The following is a 6,056-nucleotide window of genomic DNA, read 5'->3' as shown; positions in this document are numbered from 1 at the left end:
AGAGCTGAATGACCGTGCAGGAGAGGCAGAGATGTGGACCCAGCCAGCTCCAACACCTCCGACCTCCCTCCGAGGACACAGATGCACACAGACACCCTCTCTCCCTGGCGGGCTGCAGTCTGTGGGGTCGCAAAGAGTCGGACACAACTGAGCGACTAAACAACCTGTTGACCATTGTCCTTCTGGAGAGTAGATAAAACTGAGGATTAAAAGGTGGTGCGAGGTACCACCTCTCCTGAAAAAGAAAAATCAAACAAGCAACCCAAGAGCAAAAGACAGGTGGGCGGGCAGGATCCCAGGCCCAAGCTGTCCGAAGAGGGACGCAAGAAAGAAGTGGACCTGATGTCCTAAGGGGACGCGGGGGAGCAGAATCGGCTGGAGGCAGTGTCGGTCTTCCCACAGACATCACTGCTTTTCATTCTCACAGAAACTCTGCAACATGCATGATGTGATGTTTGCTTCTACTTTATAGGTTAAAGAATTGAGGCCTGAGGGGTTCGAGGGACTTGCCACAAGTAGGCAGCTAAAGAGCCGGTGGGAGGTCGGCCTGAATGAAAGGTCTGAGCTCCTCCCGCGCCCTGGCTGAAGGGCTGGAGGCAGGAACCTGGGCCGTGACCCCCGCCCCCTGCCCCGCCCGAGAGGGACAGTCTCTAAGAGCGCCTTTCCAAAGGGCTCCGTGGGGAAGGAATTTGGGGACTGCTACGTAGAATAAGCGTGTTTAATGATCCCATCATTCCCAGGACCTTTGTAGACTCGGAAGAGCTACATTAGAGAATAACCTTGTCTGATTCGAGTAAGTTTTCAAATACATTTGACCTAGAAAACCGCCCTCACCATTTTCGCCCTGAAACTCTGGACGACACAGGGGGGGAGGCTGCCTGTGCTCAGGTGGTGTGAAGCCTGCTTCTCCCGTGACCAGCAGCCGCCACTCTGGGTGACGGCCAGGCACCTGGGGGGGGACTCAGCCCCTCTCACCTTTCAGGGGCCGGGCTACACCCCTTGATGCTGCAGCCTGAAATGGCGCACATTTCAACCGGAAAGGCCAGACAGTGACGGTTCTATTTTCTTTATTGCTTTGCCATTGATTCACTAGCAAACTACTGAACTGCTAGGCAGAGTGAGGACCCCTTGCTGTGAAAGACTCTGGGATTTCTCTGTGCTGAGTAGTACCGAGTAACCTAGGAAGAACAGCTGGAACCTGGGAAGAATCCGAAAGGATTCCCCAAGCCCCGGGGGCAGTGCTGCGGATTCATCACAGGTGGGAGGGCAGGGGCTGACTCGGCTAAGATATTTTGCCTTCGGATTCGAAAACATACTTTGGCTTTTGAATTTAAGTGTCAGGGCCCTCTGAACTCCAGGATTCTCTGGTTTACTCATTTACCACGTTCTTTAAATTATTATACTAAGCTAACCAAACTGACCTGTGCCTGCCTGACCGGAACCAAAGAAAGGCATATTTTACTTGGCCAAAATAAAAAATGGGCAACAGGACAAAAACACTTTAAAATTTTTTATTTTACTGAAGGATAGTTGATTTACAATGTCAATTTCCACCGTACAGCAAAGTGACTTAGTTATATGTATATCCACATGCTTTTTCATATTCTTTTCCATTATGGTTTATCACAGGATATTGAAGAGCTCCCTGTGCTATATGATGGGACTCTGTTGTTTATTATTTATAACACTTTTATCATCCACTAAGTACTTCAGAAGTTGCCTCTTTCATCATAACAACTGAAGAACAGATGATAAGATTACTGACCTGTGGAGTTCACTGCGTTAGCTTGTAATTAGATCTACTGTTTACTTTTTTTTGTTTGTTTGTTTTGATAGTTAGGTAAGAAACTGCAACCTGTTTTTCTCACATGGAAGCTCTTCTACTATACAAAGCACCTCAGAGCCACATGCCTTGAAACCCTCCAGTGGGACACGCAGACAGGGGACCGCCCCCCCCACCACACGACAAGCACTGACTCCACGTGGTGTGTGTAAAGAAGCCGGCACAGCGCTGGCAAGCTCGGGCTTCAGCACTCTCGGGGCTCGACGGTGACTGCCTGTCCTGGACCCGGGGGAGCGTGCCAGATTCCCACGAGCTGAGAGGGTTTTGCAGTCGCTTCTGCAATCCTGAGCTCCAACGGAGCATCTTCACTTCACACCCGCAGTCCATGCAGGGACCTCGGGGGTCGGCCTTTCTGAAGCTTTAGGAAATAAGGTAGCTGGGTTTCTTATCTACCGCTAGGATCTCTTATACATCAGACCATAGTGCCAGCTCCATATTTAAAGTAGCAAAGATACTCTTAACATGAAAGAAGTCCTTCTCTTTGTCCCAACATTTGAAATAGTGGACAAAGTATGATGCTCAGAGTAAAAGAACTGGGTTCAGATCGCAGGTGAGCTACTTACCAGGACATTTATATATTCCTTTATCCAGCATGGTTTTTCCAGTAGTCATGTACGGATGTGAAAGTTGGACTATAAAGAAAGCTGAGCGCCAAAGAATTGATGCTTTTGAACTGTGGTGCTGGAGAAGACTCTTGAGAGTCCCTTGGACTGCAAGGAGATCCAACTAGTCTATCCTAAAGGAAATCAGTCCTGTATATTCATTGGAGGGACTAATGCTGAAGCTCCAATACTTTGCCCACCTGATGCAAAGAGCTGACTCATTGGAAAAGACCCTGATGCTGGGAAAGATTGAAGGCAGGAGGACAAGGGGCCAACAGAGGATGAGTTGGTTGGATGGCATCACTGACTCGATGGACATGGGTTTGGGGGACTCTGGGTGTTGGTGATGGACAAGGAGGCCTGGTGTGCTGCGGTCCACGGGGTCGCAGAGTCAGACACGACTGAGCGACTGGACTGAACTGACCCAGCATGTTCCTTTGCTTGAGTACCCCAGCTCACCCACCTCCACACAACGGGAAGCCAACGGAGGAAGCTCAAAAGCCCACCTGAGGCCCTAATGGGAAGGCGAATCGTCCGAGGCCGACCAAGGGGCACAGCGGTGACTGGGCAGCCGCCCTCGGCAGCGTTTCTGTGAGCATTCTCACCGACCAACGAAGCTCTCAGGGCTGCTCTCTGGACCTCCTGAGGCTTTGACACTGCGGCTCCAGGTTCCTCTAGCAGCTCCGTTCAGAACCACTGCTCAAGAGGGAAAGAAAACCTTAGGGAATAAGACTGGACCACTGAGATCGGGGAGCCCAGACGCAGTTTGATTTTATTTAGAAAGGGCTTCCCAGGTGGCGTTAATGGTAAAGAACCCCCCCTGCCAATAGAGGAGTTACAGAAGACCCAGCTTCGATCCCTAGGTCGGGAAGATCCCCTGGAGGAGGATATGGCAAACCCCCGCCAGTATTCTTGCCTGGGAAATCCCACGGATGGGGAGCCTGGTGGGGTTGCAAAAGAGTTGGACACAACTGAAGTGACAGCAGCAGTAGCTGAAAGCCATTCCAATTCCTTACACTCACCTTCTGAGTTAAAGAGAGGAGGAGGAGGAAATTGTGTTTGAAAAGTGCTTCCTGGTCAACAAATGGTTGCCCTTAATAATGATATTATGAACAATCAAGACTCCTTTGCTTCTCTTAGATCATAGTTCCTACTACTACCATGAAGCACCAGTGGAATCTAACAACCTTCTTGGTGTTATTATACGATTGTGATATTGTGTAAAAAGGTATACTTCCACAGAAGATCAAGGTTAGTGTAACCTGTAGACACCCTCAGCTCAGTCGCTCAGTCGTGTCCGACTCTTTGCGACCCCATGGACTGCAGCACCTAGGCCTCCCTGTCCATCACCAACTCCCAGAGTTTACCCAAACTCATATCCATTGAGCCAGTGATGCCATCCAACCATCTCATCCTCTGTCGTTCCCTTCTCCTGCCTTCAATCTTTCCCAGCATCAGGGTCTTTTCCAATGAGTCAATTCTTTGCATCAGGTGGCCAAAATATTGGAGTTTCAGCTTCAGCATCAGTCCTTCCAATGAATATTCAGGACTGATCTCCCTTAGGATGGACTGATTGGATCTCCTTGCAGTCCAAGGGACTCTCAAGTCTTCTCCAACACCACAGTTCAAAAGCATCAATTCTTTGGCGCTCAGCTGTCTTTATGGTCCAATTTTCATATCCATACAGGACTACTGGAAAAACCATAGCCTTGATTAGATGGACCTTTGTGGACAAAGTAATGTCTCTGTTTTTTAATATGCTGCCTAGCTTGGTCATAACTTTTCTTCCAAGGAGCAAATGCCTTTTAATTTCATGGCTGCAGTCATCATCTGCAGTGATTTTGGTGCCAAAAAATAAAGTCTGTCACTGTTTCCATTGTTTCCCAATCTATTTGCCATGAAATGATGGGACCGGATGCCATGATCTTAGTTTTCTGAATGTTGAGTTCTAAGACAACTTTTTCACTCTCCTCTTTCACTTTCATCAAGAGGCTCTTCAGTTCCTCTTTTCTTTCTGCCATAAGGGTGGTGTCCTTTGCATATCTGATGTTATTGATAGTTCTCCTGGCAATATTGATTCCAGCTGTGCTTCAATCAGTCCAGCATTTCTCATGATGTACTCTGCATATAAGTTAAATAAGCAAGGTGACAATATACAGCTTTGACATACTTCTTTCCCAACTTGGAACCAGTCTGTTGTTCCATGTCCAGTTCTAACTGTTGCTTCCTGACCTGCATACGGATTTCTCAGGAGGCAGGTGGTCTGCTTTTCCCATCTCTTGAATAATTTTCCACACTTTGTTGTGATTCACACAGTCAAAGGTTTTAGCACAGTCAATAAAGCAGAAGTAGATGTTTTTCTGGAACTCTCGTGCTTTTCCGATGATCCAATGGATGTTGGCAATTTGATCTCTGGGTCCTCTGCCTTTTCTAGACACCCTAACAGAAAATAAGTCTGATTTAATGAAATGATTGCTATTTCAATTCTCAAAGGCATTTCTTTTCTTCTTTAATATTTATTTTGAATAGATAGCATATGTTCGTTGTACAAGTTTCAAAAGGAACAAAGGGCACACAGACAATAGTTAGCCCCCAACCTTCACCCCCTTAACATCCTTAGTGTCAGCCATTGCCAACATTTCTCTTGATCTTTGGAAACACAAATTTATATACTTTCTTTGTCTCTATGCACAAATGACTAGCATACTACACACATGATTCTGCACCTTAATTTTTTCCCTATTTATCTTAAAGATCTTTCTGTTAGCACAAGTTCCTGTGCCCCACACACTGAGGCCAAACAAACAGACACACTGGCATTTGGAGGAGAGAAAGGTTTACTGCAGGGCCAGGCAAGGAGTTAGGTGGCTAATGCCTTAAAAAAATAAAAAACCCGAACTTCCTGAAGGGTTTTGGCAAAGCACGTTGAAAAGCCAGGTGAGACAGGGGAATAGCAAGGGACAGTGACCACCTGGGTGGTATCACAGGGATTACCTTTATCAGTCCTTTGGCTGCATGCAGCCTGGGCCTATATGCTCACAGTAGTTAAATCTTCCTTGTGGTGGGGTGTTTCCATATATATAAAGCAACCCAGGAAATGTGCATCAGATACTATTATCTGGTAAAGCAGAGAATGGGGGAGGGAGGAAGGCCGCTCCCCAGGAGGCCCCACAGAGTCCTGCGGGCTGTATTTTCATACCAGAAGGCACAGTCCCCTTACCTTTTAGGCATTCCGTGGAAAGGACGCAGGCAGATTTCTTTGACTCGCTCCCTTTGGTAGCTATGGAAATCGTTTCCCATCCTCCCATACTAAAAAATAAATAAATAATAATGGTACTTACGTTCCAGTTGATGTCTTTGCCAGACATGCCCCAGGGCCTCTGGCTCGCAGCCCCTCCCTGCTCTCTCCCCAGCAAAGGCCTTTTAATTGACTCATTCCTCTACAGTTTGGGCCAGTGTAAAACATTCACAATAAAAACAAAAAAACCCTGGACAGCCGGGCCCTCCCACGTCTCCCTCTCCCCGCGGCTCGCCCCGCACGTGGCTCTGCTGTTCCAGCGTCGGTCCTGAGATTGTGACCGGCTCCCCTGCCCGTGCAGAGGGCGGCTTCT

The sequence above is a fragment of the Cervus canadensis genome, chromosome 33 (assembly GCF_019320065.1).
Source record: "Cervus canadensis isolate Bull #8, Minnesota chromosome 33, ASM1932006v1, whole genome shotgun sequence".
NCBI classification, from domain to species: Eukaryota; Metazoa; Chordata; class Mammalia; order Artiodactyla; family Cervidae; genus Cervus; species Cervus canadensis.
Note: the sequence above shows the minus strand (reverse complement) of the source record.